The following is a 15,950-nucleotide window of genomic DNA, read 5'->3' as shown; positions in this document are numbered from 1 at the left end:
GTTCAAGGCTAACGACTCTATTCTATTTTTCTCCCTCTTTTCTTCCTTGGGTGTGGTCGGCTCTTTGTTTTCTCTCCTCTCCTTTGTGTGGCCGAAACCTTCTCATGGTGGAGATAGCTTTGGTGGCCGGATCTAAGAAGGAGAAGGAGAAGGAGAGAAAAGAAGCCTCTTTTCTAGCATCCCTTGGAGCATGGTGGTGGTGGCCGAACCTCTTCATCCTAGGAGAAGTTTTGATGGCCGAAACTTGCAAGGAAGAAGAAGGTGCTTGGTGGTTCTCATCTCGGAAGATCGTTGCCCACACAACGTCCGAGGTTAGAAGAGGAATATGGTAGAAGATCAAGAGGTCTTTCTAAAAGGTATAACTAGTCATTTTTCTTTCCGCATCATACTAGTTATTTTTGGAAATAATACCAAATACAAGAGGCATACGATTCTAGAGTTTCGAATTTGTCTTCGATATAGTGTTCTTTTGTTTTTCTTTTCTTTGTGATTTGATTGTTCTTTTCGGTTAACCTAAAGTTATTTTAGGAAATTAAATATTAGCTTTCCATAAAAGGTTTTGTCTAGTCGGTGGTGGTTGCTCCCATATCCAAGAAGGTCATGTGCCTCGCCACGTCAGTACTGGGAACTAATTATGGAAATTAATATTTAATGGAATTAATAACTTAAGGTGATTTGGGTCGAACGTGTTAAGTTCCGCAGGAGACCCAAGTCAAAACCTAAAAGAACGAATAGATTAAGTTTTGGATCAAACGTGTTAAGTTCCGCAGGCGATCCAAAATTTAATTTAAAAGAACACATGGTAGCTAGGAAAAGGTTCAGACCTTTGTACAAAATTTTTGTATAGTGGAACCTCTAGGTTTTCCGAGTAGCAACCAACAATTGGTATCAGAGCTAGGGTTTTATCTCTATGTATTTGGTATTAGTTTAATTATGCACATGTCATACATAATTTAGGCAGGATAATAGTAGGATGTGCTAACTTTGTGGATGCAGGATCCAACTATTATGGCTTATAGTTATTATGTGTGTGATTGGACCCTTGGACATGTCAAGGGCATTTTATTGTGTGTGCATGATTGTATTATAAAATACAGCAGGAGTTGTATTTAGTTTTATTAGGATTTTATTTTTGATCTAGATACATGTACATTCCTTTTATGGAATATAGGATCAAAATGTAAAATTCTATTTATGTCGCGGATCGAATCTTGCAAAGCGTGGAACATTCTAAGGACCAGAGGCGCAGCGGAACTAGGAGCAAGATGGATGCGACAGCTAGACCCGGTGGCAGTGGCCAAATATGGCAGCAGCTTGGGATGACAACACACGGAGGACAACTAGAGATAAAAGCCATAATAGTTGAAAATTAGATTTTCTATTTATTGCTTTTATATTGTGCTGTGTGTGCATGTTAGTTTACATATTTAGTAGGCTAGCATAGTTAAAATTCCTCATTTATAAATAACTAAGTGGGAGAGGGATTTTTAAGTAAATCCCATGGTCTCCATTACTGGTTTGTAAGTGATGCAAACAAGCTTGCGCGTTGGCTCTGAGTGCCTTCCTCCATAACGGATGAGCTTGTTTGTGGATCACTAGAATAGACTTCCATTTTTGGATGACTATAGGAAGTTAATTAAGAGCGTGTGATCTTCCCCAACGGAAGGGGCATAATCTTATTAATGGACTTAGTGTCAAGTAATGGTATACACTTAGACACATCTAATAGTATCCTCTCCATCGGAGTCACTGCTATTATTTGTGTGACCAAATGATACCAACTATTAATTTTATTTGTCAAAAAGTCAGGTTGACAAGATAATAAAATTAATGGGTTAAAACCCTCATTTTACAAATGTTGAATTTGTATACGTCCACACTAACGTGGCATGCAAAATTCACGGTGTTTGAGGTGTTGGTGAATTTAAATAATATTGTTTGAGGAATCAATATTTTTTTAAAATTCAAAAGTTTTTGACCAAATATTTGATCAAAGACAGATCAACTATTAATTTTATTCGTCATAAAGTAAAGTTGACGAGATAATAAAATTAATGAATAAAATCTCCTCTTTGATTTTGTATACGTCCACACTATCGTGGCATACAAAATTCATGGGGATTTTTAAGGAGTTGATCTTGACCAAATTTTTTTGTGATTCTTAGGATTTAAATATTTGTCAATCCCCTAGTAGTCATACTATAGAAAAGGCTTAGTAGTCCCAATTGTAATGATTGGAAATAGGACTTGGACATTAAGGCAGACTGTCTTCTTAAAACTAAGAACAACATAGGTGTATTTAATTCATTAGTTGAAACATGTTTAGTGGTGTTATCTACCAGAACCTGGAGTGTAGATACAAATGTCATTAATCATGTCCGCAATTCATTACAAGGTTCCAGGAAACCCGGCAACTAAATGAAAATTAAAACACCGTCTACATGGGCACTACTGTAAAAATGGTAGCTGTTGCAGTGGGAGATGTTTATCTTTTGATAAGAATAAAACATGGATTTTTGAGTAATTGTCTTTACGCACCAAGTTTAGAAAGAACTAGTTTTCAGTTTCTAAACTATTCAAAGAACTTGATATTTTGCCTCTTTTAAATAACAAAGTTGTTATTAAGAAAAAGAGGGAAGTTATCTGTTCTGGTACGTTGGTTGGCAATTTATAAATCAAATAACTCTCACGATGCAACAAATGGAAATTAGTAACACATCTTCTAACTTTAAGAGAAAGTAACCTTCGAAAATGAACCAATTATATCTTTGGCTTCTAAGGCTAGGTTATATTAACTTGAGTAGGATTCATTGGTAGCTGATGAACTTTTGGATTCATTAGTAGTGGAAATCTTTCCAACCTACGAGTCTTACTTGGAAGGAAAAATAACCAAGAAGTTTTTAAGTCTAAGGGGTATGAAGTCAAAGATATATTGGAATTGGTTCATTCTGATTTGTGTGATCCTATGAGGATCTAGGCAAGAGGTTGTTTCAAATATTTCATCTATTTTATAGACAACTATTTGAGATACGGATATATTTACTTGATGTGCCGCAAGTCTAAGTGCTTTGATTAGTTCAAAGAGTACGAGGCTGATGTGGAGAAACGACAAAGTAAAAGTATCAAGACACTGCGGTAAGATCGTAGTGGCAAGTACCTCTTGGGAGAATTTAGGAGTCATTTATCAGAAGTAGGGATTCAATCCGAACTAACTGCACCTGGTACACCCCAAACAGAATGGTGTAGGAAAAGGAAGGTATAGGACTCTTATGGAAATAAGTAGATTGATGAGTTATTAAGAATATTATCAAAATCATTTTAAGGATATACTCTGGAAACAGGAGTGAATATAGTACCTTCTAAAGTCAGAACTCTCTACTCATATAGAATTGTTGAATAGGCGTAAGCCTATTTCGAAGCATATTCGGATTCCGGTAGTCCAGCACATATGCAGAAGAGAGACAATGATAAGTTGGACAGAAATTCACTTGTTTGTGGGTTATCCTAGTGAAATTAAAGTATGTTTGTAGTCTTAAAAATCAGAAGGTCATTGTTAGCATCAATGACCGATTTTTAGAAAAGGACTATGTAATAAACCATGTGCCCATAAGAAAATTTGTTCTTAAGGAAGTAATAAAAGGCATGTCTAATCTAGTACCAACTGTACAAGATGAGATACCACAAGGAAACTGCAACACGTATCACAAACGATACACAATTGCAGAAAGTGCCTTGTCGTAGTGGGAGGGTTGTTAGGCAACCTAAAAAGATTCATGTTTTGGGAGAGTTTTTGGACTCGATCCCTGGAGAACATGAACCTGATATCCGGACATATGACGAAACACTCCAAGATAAAGATACAACATCTTGGCAAAGAGTAATGAATAACAGAATTAGAATATATGTATTCTAATAAAATCTGGAAGCTTGTAGAACCACCAAATGGTGTAAAAGCCTTTGGGTGTAAAAAGGTCTATAATAGGAAAAGAGGGATAGAAAGGAAGGTAGTAACTTTCAAAGCAAGGATTGATGAAAAAGGAAACTTTTTCACTGGTAGTCATGCTTAAGTCTATTCGGATTCTTTTATCTATTTGGCAAGTGGATGTCAAGACAGTATTCCTTAATGGAAGTCTTGATGAATGCATCCATATAAAGCAACCAGAAGGGTTCATTGCAAAGGGCTAAGAGCATCTTGTGTGCAAGCTCAATCAGTCTATGGACCGAGGCAAAGCTTCAAGGTCTTGGAACATCCGGTTTATCAAAGTAATCCAGACCTATGGATTTATTGAGTAAACGGATAAGTCTTGTGTATACAAAAGGTGTGATGGAAACATGGTGATATTTCTTGTACTATACGTGTTGGATCGAGTCGCGCTAGAGGGGGGGGTGAATAGCGCTCGTGGCTATTTTGATCGTATCGGAATCGTAAAACTATCAAAGTAAATATACGCAGCGGAAATAACGAATGCAATCACAGAGGGACACAAGAAGTTTTACTTCGTTCGGAGCCTAAGGCGACTCCTACTCGAAGGCCCGCGATCCTTGATCGCTTTTCGTGGGCAAAAACTATAAGCTCGTAAAATGTACAATAAGATATTACAATTGAAAGAACTAAAACAAATTATACCGACAACAATAAAGTAGTAGAATCTGAAGCTCCGGATTGTCGGGGACTTGTAACAACACTTCTGGGTGTTTCTAGAGTAGCTTGTAGCGTAAGGATTGCTTGGAGTTCGTTATCCTGGTGCTGCTGCTCGAGACCCCTTATAAAGGGTGTTCAAGGCGCCTTGAAGCCCTTTTAAACAGGCCGAGTCACCCGCGGAGATCAGCACAGACTTGGTCGAACTTCATCCAGTTCAAGGCGCCTTCAGCCTACGCGCCTTCAACCTTCGACCAAGGCGCCTTGAACTTCATCTAAGGCGCCTCCAACCTTCTGCGCTAGCTTTTCCTGATTGACAGGCGCCTCAAGCTCCATGGAGGCGCCTCGGACTGCTCATCCGAGTTGTAACTTGCTCCTTTGTTCTCCAAAATGTGTTAGTCCCAAACACATACCCGCAAACAAAGTTAGCACGAAACATAATGAATGATAATAATGAAAGTTTTGACATTCGAATCGTAGGGTCGACTTGGGTTTCCCTCGAAACCCTAGGTCGACTCGGCCCTCATTCCTCTCACGGGGAACACGTCCTCACCTATTCCACTCGGAGATTTACATTGCGGTCGATCCTCCGGATCAACTGGACTTTGCTCAACACTCGACGCTTCGGACTTCTGCTGGACATCCGCTTCCCGGCTAGTCCAGTCTTTCACCTGGTTCGCGACACCGGACTTTCCACTAGGGTTACCACCCCTAGGACTTTTGCCTGAAGCCACCGACCTGCCAAGACTTTCCACATAGGGTTACCACCCCCTATGACCTAGGGTTACCGCCCCCTAGGGTTTTCCCTTTGCCTAACCGCAGCTAGGACTTTTCTCCACCTAGGGTTACCACCCCCTAGGACCTAGGGTTACCACCCCCTAGGGTTTTCACCTGCCTAACCGCAGTTAGGACTTTCCTGAAACACTCAACAAAGCTGTCAGATCACAAAACCCCTTAACTTTGAATCCTTTGCCATTATCAAAACTCGGGTTTGATCGTCGGATGCTTCCCGCACCAATAATACGTAGATAACATTTTTGGTAGTTGGAAACAATATCAAAATGTTGTCAAAAGTAAGGGTATGATTGTCCAAATAATTCGATATAAAGGACTTGGGAGAATGTATATATTTTTGAGATCAAAATAATAAGGGATCGAAAGAAAAAATATATTTTACTTATCCCAAGCTTGATACATTGGAAAATCCTTGCTCGTTTTAAGCATGCAAAACTCCTCGAAAGGTTTCTTACCTTTTAAGCATGGAATGTCTTTATCTAAAGAGATGTCTCCGATGACATCAAAGGAGATTGAGGACATGTAGGCAGTTCTTTATGCTTCGGCAGTTAGACAACCTAATGTATGCTATGCACGAGATCAGAAATCTGTTTTGCCAAGGGCATAGTTAGCAGATATCAAAGTAACCCTAGACAAGGACATTGGACTGCGATAAAGCATATATTAAAGTACCTTAGAGGCTAGAGATTATATGCTAGCTTACAAGGCGATAATTTGGTCCTGGGTTACACGGATTTTGACTTCCAATCGGATAGGGACAATAATAAGTCGACCTCGGGGTTTTGTGTTTACTTTAGGAGGAAAAGTTATAACTATGGAAGAGTGATAAGCATAGGTGTTTTTCTGGACTCCACCATAAAAGCTGAGTATATGGCAAGCCTCTGAGGTAGCCATAAAAGCTGAATGACTTAATTACCTCAAGATAGACTTAGATATGATTTCTAGTTTGTCCAAAGATTATTATAATTTATTGTAATAATAATGGTGCAGTAACAAACTCGAAGAAACCATGAGTCTATAAGGCAAGTAAACACAATAGAGTGCAAGTACTACCCAATACGAGAAATTGTATAACGGGGAGAAGTTGTTGCCGCCTAGATTGCATCAGATGATAACCAAAAGCTTTTAAGGCATTTGAAAGGCATGGGAATCAGATGTATGGCAGCAGATATGGCAGCTTAGTCTTTTAGTATAAGTGGGAGATTGTTAGAGTGTATACTAAAAACCTAGCTTTTGGTATAAACATTTATCTAGAAATAAGAATCACATTGGTCAAATATCTACATTTGTGATAAATGTAGTTGTTCAATTAATTTATATTGTAGATAACATGGTGTGTGGTGTCACACACAGAAGATCATGTTATCAGTACCTTATAAATTATAAACAGTAGCTCACGACCATGATGGAAAGGAACAAACCATTGGAAGGTCGTAGTGTAATTAGGTGTTAGTTTATCTTAACTATATAATTACACTAGTACACTAAGAGTGTATTGAGTAGGACCATTAGAGGTCGTTTCTTTTATGCTGACTTTATAAAGGGACAAAGACCTTAGTTATTATGGAAGTGTGTGCTCTTAATCCTAATATAATAACAAGCACATATATTTGATATTTATTTCTTTAATTTATCAATGGGTGAGATTTAGTTCGATGAATCAATAAGCCCGATAAGTTGGGAAATGATATCACTTATAGTGTGTGCTGTTGATTATAGAAGGAAACTGTGTCCTAGTAATCTAGGTTGAGAATGCCCCCAAGAGGAGCTCATAAGGATTGTCATGTTAAACCCTGCAGGTGGACTTAGTCCGACATGACGATGAAGTTGAGTAGTACTACTCTTGGAGCTAGATATTAATTAAGTGAGTTGTCAGTAACTTACTTAATTAGTGGACATTTGTTATCTTAAACACAGGGAGACTAACACACTCATAATAAGAAGGAGCCCAAAATGTAATTTGGGATTGGTGCGGTAGTTCAATAATAGTTCTTTAGTGGAATGAATTATTATTGATGAAATTAAGTTGTGTGTTAAGGGCGAACACGGGATGCTTAATCGGGAGACAAAACCAATTTCTCCTCTGGTCCCTATCGTAGCCTCTAGTAAATAGAGATTTATACCCACGCATACCCACCTTCTTATCCATCCAATGGGTCGAAGCTAGCTTGGAACCCAAGCTAGGGCCAAGACCAAGTGGATGAGCCAGTTGGTGGTAGGCCAAAGCTTGGGTCCCAAGCTTGGGTGGCCGACCACTAGAATAAAAAGGATTTTTATTAAAATTATTTCTTATGTGGATATCATGATTTTAAAAGAGAGTTTAAAAATTAAAAATTTCCTTTTATAACTTTCTACAAAAGATTAAGAGAAGAGATTAATCTCTTTCCTTATTTGTAGTTTAAAAGGATGGTTTTAATTTTTGGTAAAAAACTTTCCTTATTTGTAAATCATCTACATGTTTAAAAAAGAGTTTAAAATTTGAAATCTTTCCTTATTTGTTGTTTAAAGGAGGATTTTAAATTTTAAGAAAACTTTCCTTTTTAACCATGTTCATGATTTAAAAGAGACTTTAAAATTAAATATTCTCTTTTATAAGTTTCTACAAAATATTAAGAAAAGATTTGATATCTTTCCTTATTTGTAGATTAAAAGAGATTTTAATTTTTAGAGATAACTTTCTTTTTATCCACATGTTAAAAGAAAGATTTTAATTTATTAAATTTCCTTTTTATAAACCAATCATGAAGGGATAAAAATTATTGGAGAAATTTTATAAATTTCCGGAAGCAAATAAGGAAGTTTTAATTGGTGTTTAAAATTTTATTTGCTTGGAAGTTTATTGTTGTGGCCGGCCATTGAAATTTGAAAAGGAAAAATTGTTTTAATTAAATAAATTTTCTTTTTCATTGGCAAAAGAATTAAGGAAGTTTTTATTAAATTTTCCTTATTTGCCAAGACCAAGGATTATAAAAGAGGGGGTAGAGGAGGCTTCAAGGCTAACGACTCTATTCTATTTTCTCCCTCTTTTCTTCCTTGGGTGTGGGCGGCCCTTTGTTTTCTCTCCTCTCCTTTGTGTGGCCGAAACCTTCTCATGGTGGAGATAGCTTTGGTGGCCGGATCTAAGAAGGAGAAGAAGGAGAGAAAAGAAGCCTCTTTTCTAGCATCCCTTGGAGCATGGTGGTGGTGGCCGAACCTCTTCATCCTAGGAGAAGTTTTGATGGCCGAAACTTGCAAGGAAGAAGAAGGTGCTTGGTGGTTCTCATCTCGGAAGATCGTTGCCCACACAACGTCCGAGGTTAGAAGAGGAATACGGTAGAAGATCAAGAGGTCTTTCTAAAAGGTATAACTAGTAATTTTTCTTTCCGCATCATACTAGTTATTTTTGGAAATAATACCAAATACAAGAGGCATACGATTCTAGAGTTTCGAATTTGTTTTCGATATAGTGTTCTTTTGTTTTTCTTTTCCTTGTGATTTGATTGTTCTTTTCGGTTAACCTAAAGTTATTTTAGGAAATTAAATATTAGCTTTCCATAAAAGGTTTTGTCTAGTCGGTGGTGGTTGCTCCCATATCCAAGAAGGTCATGTGCCTCGCCACGTCAGTACTGGGAACCAATTATGGAAATTAATATTTAATAAAATTAATAACTTAAGGTGATTTGGGTCGAACGTGTTAAGTTCCGCAGGAGACCCAAGTCAAAACTTAAAAGAACGAATAGATTAAGTTTTGGATCAAACGTGTTAAGTTCCGCAGACGATCCAAAATTTAATTTAAAAGAACACATGGTAGCTAGGAAAAGGTTCAGACCTTTGTACAAAATTTTTGTACAGTGGAACCTCTAGGTTTTCCGAGTAGCAACCAACACTCCTACCGGGCCGAGTGGAGGAACCGCTCGGCTAGCGCCTTCCAGGCGACACCAAGGCTGAACCTATCTGGATGTCCGCTCGGCCGGTGATTTGATGTCCGACTCCGCCTTGTCAGGTTGAGGCTCTTTCACATGCCGAGTAGAGGTTGTATCTCCTGCTCGGCCGAGCGGGATGGATGCTCGACCCCTGTCTTTCTTATGAGTGTCAGAAGCTCGATGTTTGACCGAGCTGTCGAAGTGTCGGGTGTTAGAGTGTATACTAAAAGCTTAGCTTTTTGTATAAACATTTATTTTCGAAATAAGAATCACATTGGTCAAATGTCTACATTTATATGCTAAGTGTTGTTGTTCAATTAATTTATATTGTAGATAATATGGTGTGTGGTGTCACACACAGAAGATAATGTTATCAGTTCTTTATAAATTATAAACAGTAGCTCACGACTAAGATGGAAAGGAACAAACCAATGGAATAGTCGTAGTGTAATTAGGTATTAGTTTATCTTGACTAATAAATTATACTAGTACACTCTGAGTGTATTGAGCAGGACCATTTAAGGTAAGTTCTTTTTATACTGACTTAATAAAAGAACAAAACCTTAGTTATTATGGAAGTGTGTGCTCTTAATCCTAATATAATAACAAGCACATATATTTAGTATTTAATTCTTTGACTTATCAAATGGTGAGATTTAACTCGATAAATCAATAGGCCCTATAAGTTGGGAAATGATATTACTTATAGTGTATGTTGTTGATTATAGAAGGAAACTGTGTCCTAGTAAATTTGGGTTGAGAATGTCCCCAAGAGGAGCTCATAAGGATTGTCATCTTAAACCCTGCAGGTGGACTTAGTCCGACACGACAATAAGGTTGAGTGGTATAGAAGGAGCCCAAAATGTAATTTGGAATTGGTGCGTTAGTTCAATAATAATTCTTTAGTGGTATGAATTATTATTGATGAAATTAAGTTGGGTGTTGGGGGTGAACACGGGAAGCTTAATTTCATCGGGAGACCAAAACCAATTCCTCCTCTCGGTCCCTATCATAACGTCTTATTTATAAAGTATATACCCACCTATACCCACCTTTATACCCATCCTAAGGTGGTCGGCCAAGCAAGCTTGGGCCGGCCAAGCAAATAGGATGAGCCAAGTTGTGTGGCTGACCCTAGCTTGAATCCAAGCATGGTGTGGCTGACCACATTAAATTAAAAAGGATTTTATTTTTTTTTAAATCTTTCTTATGTCCATACCATGGTTTTAAAAGAGAGTTTAAAATTTAAATATTTCCTTTTATAGATTTCTACAAAAGATTAAGTGAAAGGTTTGATATCTTTCCTTATTTGTAGTTAAAAGGAAGATTTTAATTTTTGATAAAACTTTCCTTTTATGAAACCATCCTCATGATTTTAAAAGGGAGTTTTAAAATTAAATCTTTCCTTTTATAGTTTCTACAAAAGATTAAGAAAAGATTTGATATATTTCCTTATTTGTAGATTGAAAGGAAGATTTTAATAAAACTTTCCTTTTATGAAACCATGTTCATGATTTGAAAAGAGAGTTTTAAAATTAAATTTTTCCTATTATAGTTTCTACAAAAGATTAAGAAAAGATTTGATATCTTTCCTTATTTGTAGATTGAGAGGAAGATTTTAATTTTTAAAGATAACTTTCCTTTTTGGAAATCATCCACATGTTTTAATAGAAAGATTTTAATTTATAAAATTCCTTTTATAACTAACCATGAAGGGAAAAATTATTAGAGAAATTTTTATTTTAAAATTTCCGGAAACAAATTAGGAAGTTTTAATTTTGTGTTAAAACTTTCCTTGCTTGGAGCAATGAGGTGGCCGACCATGATATTTAGGAAAAGGAAATTGGTTTTAATCAATTAAAATTTTCCTTTTCATGGCAAAGAAAATAATGAAGGTTTTATTTAATTTTTCCTTATTTGCCAAGACTAAGGAATATAAAAGAGGGGGTAGGGGTGCCTTCATGAGACACAACTCTATTCTATTTTCCTCCCTCTCTTCCTTGGTGGTGGCCGGCCCTAGACCTTGCTCCTCTCCTCTTCTCTTCTTCTTTAGTGGTCGGTTTCATCCCTCTCTTGGAGTTTTTGTTGGTGATCGGTTCTAGCCAGGAGAAGAAGGAGAGAAAGGAGGTTTTGTTTCTAGCATCCCTTGGAGCTTGGTGGTGGTGGCCGAAAATCTTCATCCCAAAGAGAAGTGCTTGGCCGAAACTTGCAAGAAGGAAGAAGAAGGGCTTGGGTGGTTCTCATCTCGGTAGATCGTTGCCCACGCAATGTCTGAGATTAGAAGAGGAATACGATAGAAGATCAAGAGGTTGTTGCTTACAAAGAAAGGTATAACTAGTAATTGTTTTCCACATCATACTAGTTTTTCTTTGTATGAATTCTAAACACAAGAGGCATATAATTCTAGGTTTCGAATTTGTGATTCGAGTTTGTGTTTTTTTTGTTTTTCGAATTTGTGATTCGATTGTTCTTTTTGGTTAAACCTAGGGTTATATAAGGAAATTAAATATTAGATTTCATTGAAAGGCTTTGTCTAGGAAGTGGTGGTTGCTCCCATATCCAAGAAGGCCTAGTGCCTCGCCATGTTTAACTTGGATGCCAATTTCTGAAATTAATATTTAATTGAATTTATAACATAGGTGGATTTGGATCAATAATGTTAAGCATCGTTTGCGATCCAAGTCTAATCCATTAAGAACAGATAAGTTAAATTTGGAATCAATAATGTTAAGTTCTGTTTGCGATTCCGAATTTAATTTCTAAAGAACACAATAGGTTGTTAGGAAATGTTCGACACTTGTACAAAATTTTTGTACAGTGAAACCGGTACAATCTTCCTAGGACCAACCAACATCGGGCCGGTTATTCTTCCTGCTGATCAGGAAGGTAGTTCGCCCGATCGGCCGCCGGCCCAGGACGTTGACCACTTTGGCCTCTTGCCGGGCGGGCCCCACCTTACCATTGGATCACATGCCTTCCCTTCAAGTCTAGTCGAAGGAGGCTGAAAGTCCGACTGACTAGACAAAATTAGTCCAACGCTCCGCCAGCCGCTCAGTCGTGCTGTTGAAGAGGGTTCGATTGGCTCCCTGCCGTCGATCGGCGGAACGTATGCCGGTACTTATGCAAAATCCACCGCTCCGGATCCTGGTCCGCGGCCGGTCAAAGCTGACGTCATCCGAACCTCCTCGGAATTCATGCAAATCACCGTCATTAAACCGAGCACGCGGCCATGCCCGGTAATGGAGCCCATTAAATGTGCCCCTGTAGGTGAATGCCACGTGGCACCTCCGCCGTCACCATGTGATCGACGTGTCAGAGGTGATGTGACGTACGACGGTTCAAATTTGACGGTTGGATGCGTACGTCAATTCTCGTGACCTAGATCGGACAACCCCGCTCAGTCGAGCCCGATCTTTATAAAGCCCCACGCCGACTTCTGTTCCATCGTTGCTACCTTCGTGTTCATGTGCTCCGGCGATTGTTCGCGTTCAGTGCTCCGGCGACCCCAAACTTTTTACTCCAGCGCTCAACTTTCCTGTAAGCTTCGACTTCTGTTCCTTCGTCTTCCTTTCTCGCCCTTTAGCATTTTCCGGTGTTCCGCCATTCTGTCCGGTGAACCTCCTGTCGATCCTGCTCTATGTTTTTCCGGCGATTTCTTTAGCGAATCCTTCTGCTCCTTGGTTTTTCGATCATGGCCAGTTGTTCCCAGCCAGTTGACCCTGCCCCTGGTCTCTGGTATACCACCATGGAGACCAGGTTTGATGCGGGTGACGCGGCGTACCTTATTAACGCTTTCGACATCCCGCATGACCACGAGATTGTCCTGGTCGGCCCGTCCGATCTGCCACACAACCCGTCGACCGACACTATTTGTTTCTTCTGAGACCAGTTCGTGGCCAGTCTTCGGTTTCCCATCCATCCGTTCATCACCGAGGTTTGCAATTATTTCCGAGTCCCGCTCGCCCAGCTTGTTCCCAACTCTTTCCACTTGTTATGTGGTGTGGTCGTGCTATTCAAAGTGCACAACATCTCCCTTAAACCTCAGATTTTTCATTACTTTTACTAATCCAAACAGTTTGAGCTGGGCACCTACCTGTTCCAATCCCGTATTAGTCTGGTCTTTTTCGACAAGATGCCCTCCTCGAACAAACACTGGAAGGAGTACTTCTTCTATTTGAGATTTCCTGAGCTGCCCCACTTCCGAACTCAATGGCAGACCGCCCTGCCACCCCCGCCCAAGCTGAAGAGATATAAGACTCAACCGAATTACCTCCATGCTGCTAATATGTTGGTCGGGCTGAAGTTCGACATCCACAAGTTGTTGCCAGAGTGCGTGATATACATGTTTGGGCTGAGTCCGAACCGAGTGAAGCTCCCGAGCAGCCTAGGTATGAAATTTCTTAACCGTCTTCCTTTGAGTCTAACTGATTATGTTCTTCTTTTGCAGCCGACGTCATGATGCATGCCCGGGCGGCTGGTATAATGAAGGCTAAGCAGGTCGAAATCGAAGGAGCGACTGCCAAGGAGATGGAGCGACTCGGCCTGCCTCCGGTTGGTTCACAGGAGGGCACAGCTGGGGAAACAACAACTACGGGCGACGAGACCGATGAGCGGGCACCCAGTGTAGGAGGGGTGATCGACCCAAGATCGGTCCGCGGAGCGCCACCCGTCATTCCTGCTGAGGGTTCGGGGTCCTCGGGCGATGAGGTGCCGCTCTCCCATAAGAAACGTCGAACGGATGTGCCTTCCCGTTCTGCCACCTCACCCATCCAAGCCCTTACCGGGGGAGGCATCCAGTCTCCAGTCGCTCCCACAACGGTGGAGGCTACTTCCTCCTGTTGGTTAATCCTAGGAAAAAGTACCGTTTCCACTGTACAAAAATTTTTGTACAAGTGTCGAACCTTTCCTTAAATAACCTATTGTGTTCTTTAGAAGTTAAATAAGGAATCGCAGACGGAACTTAACATCATTAATTCCAAATTTAACTTATCTGTTCTTAATGGTTTAGATTTGAATCGCAAGCGGAACTTAACACTATTGATTCAAATCTACCTAGGTTATTAATTCCATAAATATTAATTTCTAAAATTGGCTTCCAGGACTGCACGGCGAGGCACATGGCCTTCTTGGATATGGGAGCAACCACCACCGCCTAGTCAAAGCCTTTTAAGGAAAACTAATATTTATTTCCTTAAATAACTCTAGGTTAACCAAAAGGAACAATCGAATCACAAATTCGAAAAAGAAGAAAACACAAAATCGAAAAATAAATTCGATAAACTAGATCTAATTGCCTCTTGTATTTAGAATTCACACAAAGAAAAATAACTAGTATGATGCGGAAGAAAACTACTAGTTATACCTTCTCTTTGTAAGCTAACGACCTCAAGATCTTCTGCCGTATTCCTCGCCTCGCCTTGGACGTCGTGTGGGCGACGATCCTCCAAGATGAACACCACCCAAAAGCTTCCTCATTCTTCTTCTAAAATCCGGCCACCACCACCACCAAGGAGAAGAGAGCAAAGGAAGAGGAAGAAGGGAGAGGGTCGGCCACCAAGAGATCACCCAAGCAAAAGAATAAGAGTTGTATCTCATGAAGCCCCCTCACCCCTTCTTTTATATTACTTGTCCAAGGCAAATAAGGAAAAACCTTTTACAAAAAATAAAATCATCCAAGAGTTTTTCCTTTTCCCTTTTTATTTTTCCTTTTCTTTCCTCTTGATTGAATCAATCACCAATCAATGGTTGAGATCAATCCTATTTGGTTTAGGATTGGGATTGGTTTAATCCTATTGGTCGGCCCTTGCTTGGGCACCAAGCAAGGTGGCCGGCCACAATTAAAAGGAAAGAAAAAATAATTTTTTTAAAAAATTTTACAAGAAGAAATCCTCTTATAAAATTTACAAGCTCTCTTTCCTAAAGTATGAGTTAAAAAAGGAAAGTTTCTAAAAATTAAAACCATGTTTTAAAATTTAAAAACTCTCTTATAAAATTTCCTTTTTTAACATGGTGATAGAAAATTTAAATTTTAAAACTTCTTTTCCTTTTTTTCGTAAACCATGAGGATGGTTAAAAAAGGAAAGTTTTAAAATCCTTTAAACTCTCTATTTAAACATGTGGCCTAATTCAAATAAGGAAAGTTTTAAAAAATAAAATCTCTTTTTAAAACTTATAGTTTTCTTCAAAGAGAAGATTTTAAAAATTCAAAACAACCCTCCCTTTTTGAATTATTATGGTCGGCCCCTACAAGCTTGGTCACAAAGCTATAGGGTCGGCCCCTTTCAAGAGGATGTGGCCGGCCATTGCTTGGTCACCAAGCAATGGTCCGACCCCCTTCTTGGACACCAAGAAGAGCCTTGCATTTGGATGGACTTGATGCTATAATGAGGCTACGACAGGGACCTAGAGGAGAAATTGGTTTTGGCCTTCCGATGAGCTTGAGTATCCCGTGTTCGCCCCGAACACACAACTCAAGTTCATCGATAATAACTCTTTATCACACTACTGCACCAATCCCAAATTACATTATGGGCTCCTTCTTATCATGAGTGTGTTAGTCTCCCTGTGTTTAAGATTATGAATGTCCACTAATTAAGTAAGTTACTGACAACTCA

The sequence above is a fragment of the Zingiber officinale genome, chromosome 4A (genome assembly GCF_018446385.1).
Source record: "Zingiber officinale cultivar Zhangliang chromosome 4A, Zo_v1.1, whole genome shotgun sequence".
NCBI classification, from domain to species: domain Eukaryota; kingdom Viridiplantae; phylum Streptophyta; class Magnoliopsida; order Zingiberales; family Zingiberaceae; genus Zingiber; species Zingiber officinale.
Note: the sequence above shows the minus strand (reverse complement) of the source record.